Raw genomic sequence first — 14,101 nt, forward strand, 5'->3', positions numbered from 1 at the left:
TATCATCGAATGTCTCACAACCAACACCATTATTCACACATACACATGTATATACATATACAATTTCTCCTACATATGTTGCCTTGGTGCCTCCGGAGCACGATGACAAAATGGTTCATGGGGCGGTAGCGGGTAATAGTATTCTCCTTTGGGATTTATGACCTGGTCGAGCAAAAATCCGGCTATTTCCTCTTGAAGTGCTAGTATGCGGTCCGATGGTAGGAGCTTATCCCGCACCTCTCTGAACTGTTAAGAAGGAGATCAATATGCATGTGTGTTAGTTGTGTGACTAGATATCGATAATGGTGTGAATAGTGTTCTGACAAACGTACCCAGTCCTGTCTATCAGATCTGCTCCTTTCGGACGTCATCATGCGAATGTTCTCGCAAACGTAGAATGCACACAGATTATTCCCCGGAGCCTGCTTTAGGGCCTTTACGAGAATGAAATTGAATCAGATAATGATTAATCAAGCATGATAATTAATTAATGATATTAAAACAAGAATTAAAGAGATGGTAGCTAGCTAGTACTACTTAATTACTTACCTTTGGTCGATGCCAAAACAACTTTTGTTTCCATTCGCCTGGAGTCACCTTGATGAACTTTGCCCATGCCCTGCCCGCCGGCAAAGAAAATTAATAAAGAGGTTATTAAATAGTTTATATCAGGAAATGACGAACTAATAATAGGCCGAGATATATATAGTTAATAATGATTGAAATTACCTGTTAACTATCCCCTTCACGATGGTGAAGTCACTTTCTTCTTTTGTTAGTGAGTCCAGTAATTCAACTTTTTCTTCCTCAACTTTAATGTCTATCAAGACCCAGTGCCAACTGCATGCGCACACGTTTGCATGTCTTAAATAAGCGGACATGTGTATAAAATTAATCAACTACCGTAAACCGTATACACTTAATTATTAACATCTAGCTAGCTAGTAAGCAAAAACAGAATTTGTAGTACAAGACTGTGTGACTCACGAGAAGTTGTAAGGAAGTAGTATATCTTCATTGCTATTGAGGCGCTTCAAGAACTCTACCATGCTTTCCTCTACACCTGCTTGAAAACTTCCATATGTCCTCATTAATGGTATTTGGGTCAATGAACCCAATGCCATAGCGTCCAGATTTTTTCATTTCATACATCTTCATCCTGCATATAATATCACAGAAAAGAATATAGTGAGGATAATTACATGTAATGATTGATCAAAATTATCACTACATAATTAGCTTGAGACTTAAATTACAGAAAGAAATCACTTACAGACAATAGCAACTAACAATAGACTTGTCGAGTGCGTCTTGATTGTATAACTGAAAAGGTTCTGTATACTCAATGGGCAGAGCTTTCTCATGGTAATAATGCTCCTTCTTGACATTCACCATGAGGGACACTCGATTGGAAATTTTGGTAATGTTCATGTACCATTGATGCAATTCATACATTCTCGTTGGGAGGTCCTTGACCTTGTCTGGATGGACCAAAGGTTGGCCCCAGGCATATTTCCATTTTATTTCCGATTCTTTAAGCGGAGACATGGGCTCGATTTCGAGGAGTTGTCCAACAGAGATCTTGAGCATTTCAGCCTGCATTATATGCTCCTTCGTTATTACCACATCGCCCTGCTGGGGAATGCTAACGGTTTGCCCACAATAATATTTGGCGCGCATACTCCTCTCATGTGTTGTTGGCACAACAAGCGGGGGGATCGCTTGCGCCGCCTGTTCTTCCAGCTAGGGAACGGGTTTCCCACATTTTTTGCCAGCTGCTTGTTGCCTCGATCTCGAGCTCACTTCCTTCTTTAGCCGTTCTCGATGTAGTTTCCTGATTTGGCGCTCATAGTCCGAGTTAACAGGCTTGGGAGCTGGTTCTCTAGCCATACGAATGAAGTGGTCAATTACTTTCTCAGGCACTTTCTCCTTTGGCGGCGGTGCCGGTTTCGGTCCAAAATGGGCGTCCACTTGTGCTTGCACTATGGCTGCGTTTTGCTCCTCGGTCATGTCGTAAGGCCTCTAAGGAAGAGGAGCGAGGCTTGGACCATATTTATATCGCTTGTCTCCGCCTGTACTTCCTGAACTACCTCGACTCGTACCGCTACGCACCAAAGCTGCGGCATGTCTCTTCTGCGATTGCTGAGACGGCGGAGACGGCTGACGTGGAGTTGGACCAGGAGAAGTGGCCTGACGATGTGCCAGACTTGAAGCAGGAGGTGTGGCCTGACACGGTGCCGGACTTGAAACCGGAGAAGTGGCATGACGTTGTGCCAGACTTGAAACCGGAGGAGTCAGCTCACGCGTTCGGGGACTTGGAGGAGGTGGCGGACTTCGAGGAGGAGTCGTCTCACGCGTTCCTGGACTTGGGGGAGCGGGAGTCTGCTGACTCAGTGGCGGACTTCGAGGAGTCGGCAGACGACGCGGTGTTGGTGGACTTCGAAAGATGATGCAATCCTTTCTCCATAGGATGATACGATGTATGGCCTCTCCCAGTGTGCGCTCGTCTTCACCTCCAGGAATGTCAAGCGTTAGCCCCGAATATGGGTCCACCACTTCATCAACCATGACACGCCATAGCCCTCTGTAATCAGGATGCAATGGTTGGTTGCTTCGGGGGTCACTGGAAAAGCAACGCCGTCCGCCACCTTCATGGATATGTTCTTCATTTTGGAGTGTAGCTCACAGTTAGCGTTCTCTATGATCTCATCCACAGGTTATGTATCCAGCAGTGTGTCGCCCGGGGCAGAACCAATGCTGCTTCTCGGCATGGATGGGACGGTGCTATCCAATGCTGGACGATCATCCGCTTGCTGCTGCCGCTGCTGAGACCCCCTTTCCTGGCTAAGTGAGTCGATCTGCTACTGCTGCTGTTGGAATTTGAGTGCCAGGTCCGCGTGCCTTGCTTCTAGGCCTTGAAGGCGTTCTGCGTCCTGCTTCCTCTGCTCCTCCTCCAGCTTCCTCTTCTTCTCCTCCTCCATCTTATTTCTTGCACGGGACCTGTAGTCGTCATTCTAGTCTGAAAAGCCCTCATACCAGGGAATAACGCCCATGCCTCGTGTTCTTCCCGGGTGTTCAGGATTTCCCAGGGCGCGCGTAAGCTCGTCGTTCTCTCTGTTGGGCGTGGACACCCCCGCTCGAGCTTCTTCTATTGCGTCAGTTATCTTTTGTTCGACTCCTTTTAGACTTGCCTTCTCCGAAACCAGGCCTGTCTTCGGGTCCAACGCCCCCCCATGCGCATAGAACCAAGTTCTGCACCTGGAGGGCCATCTCCTAGTAATCAGAGTGACCCCTGCACCCTCCATATCTTGCTCAGACTTATCCCACTTAGGCAATTCCACCGCGTAGCCACCTGGACCCAGCCTATGGAACTGCGTCTTTCTTGTGGCATTTGCCTTGTTTTTGATCGACCGTTCCTTAGATAATTCTGAATCCTTGAAGGTCACGAAATCGTCCCAGTGTTCTCTTTGCTTCTCCAGTGTTCCCTTGAAATATGGAGTCTTCCTTTCATTAGCGAGGTAGTTGGCCCATATAGTTTTCTTGTGGGTGTTGACTGCAATTGTTGGAAATATGCCCTAGAGGCAATAATAAAAGGATTATTATTATATTTCCTTGTTCATGATAATTGTCTTTTATTCATGCTATAACTGTATTATCCGGAAATCGTAATGCACGTGTGAATACATAGACCATAACATGTCCCTAGTGAGCCTCTAATTGACTAGCTCGTTGGTCAACAAATAGTCATGGTTTCCTGACTATGGACATTAGGTGTCATTGACAACGGGATCGCATCATTAGGAGAATGATGTGATGGACAAGACCCAATCCTAAGCATAGCACAAGATCGTGTAGTTCGTTTTGCTAGAGCTTTTCCAATGTCAAGTATCTCTTCCTTAGACCATGAGATCGTGTAACTCCCGGATACCGTAGGAGTGCTTTGGGTGTACCAAACGTCACAATGTAACTGGGTGACTATAAAGGTGCACTACAGGTATCTCCGAAAGTGTCTGTTGGGTTGACACGGATCGAGACTGAGATTTGTCACTCTGTATGACAGAGAGGTATCTCTGGGCCCACTCGGTAATGCATCATCATAATGAGCTCAAAGTGACCAAGTGTTTGGTCACGGGATCATGCATTACGGTACGAGTAAAGTGACTTGCCGGTAACGAGACTGAACGAGGTATTGGGATACCGATGATCGAGTCTTGGGCATGTAATGTACCGATTGACAAAGGAAATTGTATACGGGGTTGTTCGAATCCTCGACATCGTGGTTCATCCGATGAGATCATCGAGGAGCATGTGGGAACCAACATGGGTATCCAGATCCCGCTGTTGGTTATTGCCCGAGAGCCGTCTCAGTCATGTCTACGTGTCTCCCGAACCCGTAGGGTCTACACACTTAAGGTTGGGTGACGCTAGGGTTGTATGAATATGAGTGTGCAGTATACCGAATGTTGTTCGGAGTCCCGGATGAGATCCCGGACGTCACGAGGAGTTCCGGAATGGTCCGGAGGTAAAGAAAACTATATAGGAAGTGGTATTTCGGCCATCGGGAAAGTTTCGGGGTCACCCGGTATTGTACCGGGACCACCGGAAGGGTCCCGGGGGTCAACCGGGTGGGGCCACCCATCCCGGAGGGCCCCAAGGGCCGAAGTGGGGAGGGGAACCAGCCCATAGTGGGCTGGTGCGCCCCCCTTGGCCCACCCCCTGCACCTAGGGTTGAAACCCTAGGGTGGGGGGGGGGGGAGGGCGCCCCACTTGCCTTGGGGGGCACTCCACCCCCCTTGGCCGCCGCCCCCTTGGGAGATTGGATCTCCCAGGGCCGGCGCCCCCCCTGGGGGCCTATATAAAGGGAGGGGGGAAGGGGGCAGCCGCACCCTAAAGTCCTGGCGCCCCGTCCCCCTGCTACACCTCTTCCTCCTCCGTCACGTGCTTGGCGAAGCCCTGCCGGAGTGCTGCTGTTCCACCACCACCACGCCGTTGTGCTGCTGCTGGAGCCATTATCATCAACCTCTCCTTCCCCCTTGCTGGATCAAGACGGAGGAGACGTTACGCTGACCGTACGTGTGTTGAACACGGAGGTGCCGTCCGTTCGGCGCTAGGATCTCTGGTGATAGGATCACGACGAGAACGACTACTTCAACCCCGTTCTTTTGAACGCTTCTGCACGATCTACAAAGTGGTATGTAGATGCAATCTCTCTCCCATGACTCGCTGCTTAGATGAACTCATAGATGGATCTTGGTGAAACCGTAGGAAATTTTTTAATTTTCTGCAACGTTCCCCAACAGTGGCATCATGAGCTAGGTCTATGCGTAGTTCTTTATTGCACGAGTAGAACACAATTTTGTTGTGGGCGTAGATCTTATCAACTTGCTTGCCGCTACTAGTCTTATATTGCTTCAGCGGTATTGTGGGATGAAGCGGCCCAGACCAACCTTACACGTACGCTTACGTGAGACCGGTTCCACCGACTGACATGCACTAGTTGCATAAGGTGGCTGGCGGGTGTCTGTCTCTCCCACTTTAGTTGGAGCGGATTCGATGAAAAGGGTCCTTATGAAGGGTAAATAGAATTTGACACGATCACGTTGTGGTTATTCATAGGTAAGAAAACATTCTTGCTAGAACCCAATTGCAGCCACGTAAAAGATGCAACAACAATTAGAGGACGTCTAACTTGTTTTTATAGCAATTGTCATGTGATCTGATATGGCCAGAAGTTGTGATGAATGATGAATGATATATTGTGATGTATGAGATCATGTTCTTGTAATAGAAATCACGACTTGCATGTCGATGAGTATGACAACCGGCAGGAGCCATAGGAGTTGTCTTTATTTTTTTGTATGACCTGCGTGTCATTGAAGAACGCCATGTAAATTACTTTACTTTATTGCTAAACGCGTTAGCCATAGAAGTAGAAGTAGTCGTTGGTGTGACAACTTCATGAAGACACAATGATGGAGATCATGGTGTCATGCTGGTGATGAAGATGATCATGGAGCCCCGAAGATGGAGATCGAAGGAGCTATATGATATTGGCCATATCATGTCACTACTATATAATTGCATGTGATGTTTATTATGTTTTATGCGTCTTGTTTACTTAGAACGACGGTAGTAAATAAGATGATCCCTTATAATAATTTCAAGAAAGTGTTCCCCCTAACTGTGCACCGTTGCTAAAGTTCGTCGTTTCGAAGCACCACGTGATGATCGGGTGTGATAGATCCTTACGTTCACATACAACGGGTGTAAGACAGATTTACACATGCAGAACACTTAGGGTTAACTTGACGAGCCTAGCATGTACAGACATGGCCTCGGAACACAAGAGACCAAAAGGTCGAACATGAGTCGTATAGAAGATACGGTCAACATGGAGATGTTCACCGATGATGACTAGTCCGTCTCACGTGATGATCGGACACGGCCTAGTCGACTCGGATCGTGTAACACTTAGATGACTAGAGGGATGTTTGATCTGAGTGGGAGTTCATTAAATAATTTGATTAGATGAACTTAATTATCATGAACTTAGTCTAAAACTTTTGCAAAATATGTCTTGTAGATCAAATGGCCAACGCTCATGTCAACATGAACTTCAACGCGTTCCTAGAGAAAACCAAGCTGAAAGATGATGGCAGCAACTATACGGACTGTGTCCGGAACCTGAGGATCATCCTCATAGCTGCAAGGAAACAATATGTCCTAGAAGGACCGCTAGGTGACGCTCCCGTCCCAGAGAACCAAGACATTATGAATGCTTGGCAGTCTCGTGCTGATGATTACTCCCTCGTTCAGTGCGGCATGCTTTACAGCTTAGAACCGGGGCTCCAAAAGCGTTTTGAGCAACACGGAGCATATGAGATGTTCGAGGAGCTGAAACTAGTTTTCCAAGCTCATGCCCGGGTCGAGAGATATGAAGTCTCTGACAAGTTCTATAGTTGTAAGATGGAGGAAAATAGTTCTGTCAGTGAGCACATACTCAAAATGTCTGGGTTGCACAACCGCCTGTCCCAGCTGGACATTAACCTCCCGGATGAGGCGGTCATTGACAGGATCCTTCAGTTGCTCCCACCGAGCTACAAGAGCTTTGTGATGAACTACAATATGCAGGGGATGGTGAAGACCATTCCTGAAGTATTTTCAATGCTGAAGTCAGCAGAGGTTGAAATCAAGAAAGAACATCAAGTGTTGATGGTCAATAAGACCACTAAGTTCAAGAAGGGCAAGGGTAAGAAGAACTTCAAGAAGGATGACAAAGATGTTTCCGCACCCGGTAAGCCAGTTGCCGGGAAGAAGTCAAAGAATGGACCCAAGCCTGAGACTGGGTGCTTTTATTGCAAGGGGAAGGGTCACTGGAAGCGGAACTGCCCCAAATACTTAGTGGACAAGAAGGCCGGCAACACTAAAGGTATATTTGATATACATGTAATTGATGTGTACCTCACCAGTACTCGTAGTAACTCCTGGGTATTTGATACCGGTGCCGTTGCTCACATTTGTAACTCACAGCAGGAGCTGCGGAATAAGCGGAGACTGGCGAAGGACGAGGTGACGATGCGCGTCGGGAATGGTTCCAAGGTCGATGTGATCGCCGTCGGCACGCTACCTCTACATTTACCTACGGGATTAGTTTTAAACCTCAATAATTGTTATTTAGTGCTAAGTTTGAGCATGAACATTGTATCTGGATCTCGTTTAATACAAGATGGCTACTCATTTAAATCCGAGAATAATGGTTGTTCTATTTATATGAGAGATATATTTTATGGTCATGCCCCGATGGTCAATGGTTTATTCTTAATGAATCTCGAACGTAATGTTACACATATTCATAGCGTGAATACCAAAAGATGTAAAGTTGATAACGATAGTCCCACATACTTGTGGCACTGCCGCCCTGGTCACATTGGTGTCAAGCGCATGAAGAAGCTCCATGCTGATGGACTTTTAGAGTCTCTCGATTATGAATCATTTGACACATGCGAACCATGCCTCATGGGCAAAATGACCAAGACCCCGTTCTCCGGAACAATGGAGCGAGCAACCAACTTGTTGGAAATCATACATACCGATGTGTGCGGTCCAATGAGCGTTGAGGCTCGCGGAGGATATCGTTATGTTCTCACTCTCACTGATGACTTGAGTAGATATGGGTATGTCTACTTGATGAAACACAAGTCTGAGACCTTTGAAAAGTTCAAGGAATTTCAGAGTGAAGTAGAGAATCAACGTGACCGAAAGATAAAATTCTTACAATCGGATCGTGGAGGAGAATATTTAAGTCACGAGTTTGGTACACACTTAAGAAAATGTGGAATCGTTTCACAACTCACGCCGCCTGGAACACCTCAGCGTAACGGTGTGTCCGAACGTCGTAATCGCACTCTACTAGATATGGTGCGATCTATGATGTCCCTTACCAATTTACCGCTATCATTTTGGGGATACGCTCTAGAAACAGCTACATTCACTTTAAACAGGGCACCGTCTAAATCCGTTGAGACGATACCGTATGAATTATGGTTTGGGAAGAAACCTAAGCTGTCATTTCTAAAAGTTTGGGGATGCGATGCTTATGTCAAGAAACTTCAACCTGAAAAGCTCGAACCCAAGTCGGAAAAATGCGTCTTCATAGGATACCCTAAAGAAACCATTGGGTATACCTTCTACTTAAGATCCGAAGGCAAGATCTTTGTTGCCAAGAACGGATCCTTTCTGGAAAAGGAGTTTCTCTCGAAAGAAGTAAGTGGGAGGAAAGTAGAACTCGATGAAGTACTACCTCTTGAACAGGATAGTAGTGCAGCTCAGGAAAATGTTCCTGTGATGCCTACACCAACTGAAGAGGAAAATAATGATGACGATCAAGGTACTTCGGATCAAGTTGCTACTGAACTTCGTAGGTCCACAAGGACACGTTCCGCACCAGAGTGGTACGGCAACCCTGTCCTGGAAATCATGTTGTTGGACAACGGTGAACCTTCGAACTATGAAGAAGCAATGGCGGGCCCAGATTCCACCAAATGGCTAGAAGCCATGAAATCCGAGATAGAATCCATGTATGAAAACAAAGTATGGACTTTGACTGACTTGCCCTATGATCGGCGAGCGATAGAAAACAAATGGATCTTTAAGAAGAAGACGGACGCGGATGGAAATGTCACCATCTATAAAGCTCGACTTGTCGCTAAGGGTTATCGGCAAGTTCAAGGGATTGACTACGATGAGACTTTCTCTCCTGTAGCGAAGCTTAAGTCCGTCCGAATCATGTTAGCTATTGCCGCATACTATGATTATGAGATATGGCAGATGGACGTCAAAACGGCATTCCTTAACGAGCATCTTAAGGAAGAACTGTATATGATGCAGCCGGAGGGTTTTGTCGATCCTAAGAATGCTAACAAAGTATGCAAGCTCCAGCGATCCATTTATGGGCTGGTGCAAGCATCTCGGAGTTGGAACATTCGCTTTGATGAGATGATCAAAGCGTTTGGGTTTTCGCAGACTTATGGAGAAGCCTGCGTTTACAAGAAAGTGAGTGGGAGCTCTGTAGAATTTCTCATATTATATGTAGATGACATACTTTTGATGGGAAATGATATAGAATTCTTGGATAGCATTAAGGCCTACTTGAATAAGTGTTTTTCAATGAAGGACCTTGGAGAAGCTGCTTATATATTAGGCATCAAGATCTATAGAAACAGATTGAGACGCCTCATAGGTCTTTCACAAAGCACATACCTTGATAAGATTTTGAAGAAGTTCAAAATGGATCAGTCCAAGAATGGGTTCTTGCCTGTACTGCAAGGTGTGAGATTGAGCTCGGCTCAATGCCCGACCACGGCAAAAGATAAAGAAGAGATGAGTGTCATCCCCTATGCTTCAGCCATAGGATCTATTATGTATGCCATGCTGTGTACCAGACCTGATGTAAACCTTGCCGTAAGTTTGGTAGGAAGGTACCAAAGTAATCCCGGCAAGGAACACTGGACAGCGGTCAAGAATATCCTGAAGTACCTGAAAAGGACAAAGGACATGTTTCTCGTTTATGGAGGTGACGAAGAGCTCGTCGTAAAGGGTTACGTCGACGCTAGCTTTGACACAGATCTGGACGACTCTAAGTCACAAACCGATACGTGTATATGTTGAATGGTGGAGCAGTGAGCTGGTGCAGCTGCAAGCAGAGCGTCGTGGCGGGATCTACATGTGAAGCGGAGTACATGGCAGCCTCGGAGGCAGCACATGAAGCAATTTGGGTGAAGGAGTTCATCACCGACCTAGGAGTCATACCCAATGCGTCGGGGCCGATCAAACTCTTCTGTGACAACACTGGAGCTATTGCCCTTGCCAAGGAGCCCAGGTTTCACAAGAAGACCAGGCACATCAAGCGTCGTTTCAACTCCATCAGTGAAAATGTTCAAGATGGAGACATAGATATTTGCAAAGTACATACGGATCTGAATGTCGCAGATCCGTTGACTAAACCTCTCTCGCGAGCAAAACATGATCAACACCAGAACTCTATGGGTGTTCGATTCATCACAATGTAACAAGATTATTGATTCTAGTGCAAGTGGGAGACTGTTGGAAATATGCCCTAGAGGCAATAATAAAAGGATTATTATTATATTTCCTTGTTCATGATAATTGTCTTTTATTCATGCTATAACTGTATTATCCGGAAATCGTAATGCACGTGTGAATACATAGACCATAACATGTCCCTAGTGAGACTCTAGTTGACTAGCTCGTTGGTCAACAGATAGTCATGGTTTCCTGACTATGGACATTAGATGTCATTGACAACGGGATCACATCATTAGGAGAATGATGTGATGGACAAGACCCAATCCTAAGCATAGCACAAGATCGTGTAGTTCGTTTTGCTAGAGCTTTTCCAATGTCAAGTATCTCTTCCTTAGACCATGAGATCGTGTAACTCCCGGATACCGTAGGAGTGCTTTGGGTGTACCAAATGTCACAACGTAACTGGGTGACTATAAAGGTGCACTACAGGTATCTCCAAAAGTGTCTGTTGGGTTGACACGGATCGAGACCGGGATTTGTCACTCCGTATGACGGAGAGGTATCTCTGGGCCCACTCGGTAATGCATCATCATAATGAGCTCAAAGTGACCAAGTGTTTGGTCACGGGATCATGCATTACGGTACGAGTAAAGTGACTTGCCGGTAACGAGACTGAACGAGGTATTGGGATACCGACGATCGAGTCTCGGGCATGTAACGTACCGATTGACAAAGGGAATTATATACGGGGTTGTTCGAATCCTCGACATCGTGGTTCATCCGATGAGATCATCAAGGAGCATGTGGGAACCAACATGGGTAACCAGATCCCGCTGTTGGTTATTGCCCGAGAGCCGTCTCGGTCATGTCTACGTGTCTCCCGAACCCGTAGGGTCTACACACTTAAGGTTGGGTGACGCTAGGGTTGTATGAATATGAGTATGCAGTATACCGAATGTTGTTCAGAGTCCCGGATGAGATCCCGGACGTCACGAGGAGTTCCGGAATGGTCCGGAGGTAAAGAAAACTATATAGGAAGTGGTATTTTGGCCATCGGGAAAGTTTCGGGGTCACCCGGTATTGTACCGGGACCACCGGAAGGGTCCCGGTGGTCCACCGGGTGGGGCCACCCATCCCGGAGGGCCCGAAGGGCCGAAGTGGGGAGGGGAACCAGCCCATAGTGGGGGGGGGGGGCGCCCCACTTGCCTTGGGGGGCACTCCACCCCCCTTGGCCGCCGCGCCCTTGGGAGATTGGATCTCCCAGGGCCGGCGCCCCCCCTGGGGGCCTATATAAAGGGAGGGTGGAAGGGGGCAGCCGCACCCTGAAGTCCTGGTGCCCCGTCCCCCTGCTACACCTCTTCCTCCTCCGTCACGTGCTTGGCGAAGCCCTGCCGGAGTGCTGCTGTTCCACCACCACCACGCCGTTGTGTTGCTGCTGGAGCCATCATCATCAACCTCTCCCTCCCCCTTGCTGGATCAAGACGGAGGAGACGTTACGCTGACCGTACGTGTGTTGAACGCGGAGGTGCCGTCCGTTCGGCGCTAGGATCTCCGGTGATAGGATCACGACGAGAACGACTACTTCAACCCCGTTCTTTTGAGCGCTTCCGTGCGATCTACAAAGTGGTATGTAGATGCAATCTCTCTCCCATGACTCGTTGCTTAGATGAACTCATAGATGGATCTTGGTGAAACCGTAGGAAAAATTTTAATTTTCTGCAACGTTCCCCAACAGCAATTGCCATCTTCTTAAGAGCAGCGGCCTTGACTTTCTCCACGTCTGCTTTAGTGAAATGATCTGGTAGGGTGAAATGCTCCATCAGAGATTTCACCAGGTCTTTTTTGGCTCTGTCGTCGACCCAAGTAACACCTGGACGTTTAGTCTTTGGCTCTTTCCATTCTTGAATGGAGATCGGGAGTTTGTCCTTCACAAGAACTCCGCACTGACGAGTCCACTTGTCCGCAACGTTCTTAGGCGTGAGGGGTTCGCCACTAAGTTTGGTGGATTCGATGTGGTACTTTACACCATCCTTCAACAATCTGCCCGGGCCTCGCTTTGTCCTGCTGTCTGTAGAAGCAGATTTGCTCGATCCGGAGGGCTGAAAGAAGAAATATCGATTCGTTAATATATCTTCAATAAAAAAACATGTGATGATCACCAGGATGCATGCCTATATAAATATACCTCGCCGGAAGTCTTTATTATTTGAAGATCAACATTGTCTGTGTCATCACAAACATTGTCTGTGTCATCATAATCATAGTTCATGAGTTCGTCAGCTCGGTCATTGAGATCGAATATCTTTTCATCACCCTCTCCGATATTGTTCAGATATTGGGAGCCGTCATCTTCATTCATATCATCTAGCCTATGAGGGTTGCGTATGATGTCGAACAATTCCTCTTCTCTCTCTCTGCCGGTATTGTCTGTCATAGCTTTTACTTTACTAATTAATACAGAAGAAATATAAAACAATGTAGTATTCAAATTACAATGCATGGATGCAATCAATCAATAAGGAAAAACTGAATCTCGAATACATCGTCTCGAATATATAATCTCGAATACATCATCGTCTTAATATATATAATCTCGAATACATCGTCTCGAATATTATATATCGAATACATCACTGGCTAGGTACCTAATAAAGATCGAGTACTATAGAAGAATCTAGGGCGCCACTCGCGGTTCCTGGGGCGCGGGCGGTGCACACCCAAAGAGAAGAAACCATCACAGGATCATATCTCCGGTCATCTGCCCAAAGAACCCGCCAAGTAGTGGAGAACCTGACGTCGTCCACAGCAGCCATGTAGCGATGGACGTGCTCATCTTCCTCCCTGACACGGCGACGCACCACCTTCGGCCTCTGCACCGAATGTGGCCCACGCGAATGCCACCAAAGAAGATCAGGGTCGACGACGGGACCCGAGGTCGGGTTCCTCACCAAGCGGCGCCCCCCTCCAGGTAGCACCTCCCAGTGCCAGCCCGGCGGAGCCCAGTCCCGGACATGGGTCCTCTGAAGCAGGACGTCGTCGCGAACGGTTCGACCGCGAGGATGCAGGCCGGGCATATCGTCGAGAACAAATACTATATGCGCGCAAAAAGCAACATTTTTTAAATGATTGGATTGTGATAACTAAAATTCTATATATATGCAAATTCTAACAATTTGACATTAATCTAATTCATCTAACTAAAACTAATTCTAAAATTTCCAGATTATATAACTAACACTTCTATAACAATTCTAATATTTATATAACTAAAAAACGGAAAAATTGCTAACATTTCTATAAATATTTCTAACTAAAAAACAGAAAACATTTATAACATTTCTATATAACTAACATTTCTAATATTTATATAACTAAAAAACAGAATAATTTCTAACATTTCTATAACTAAAAAATAGAAAAAATTATAACAAACAAACTAATAATGTGTGTGTGTAGTGTGTGTGTGTGTGGACATGGCGGCCGGGGCGAGCTCACCGGCGAGGTGACGATGGGGCGGCGACGACGGGGCGACGGGACGGGGCGGCGATGACGGGGC

This window comes from Triticum dicoccoides, chromosome 3B, assembly GCF_002162155.2.
Source record: "Triticum dicoccoides isolate Atlit2015 ecotype Zavitan chromosome 3B, WEW_v2.0, whole genome shotgun sequence".
NCBI lineage: Eukaryota > Viridiplantae > Streptophyta > Magnoliopsida > Poales > Poaceae > Triticum > Triticum dicoccoides.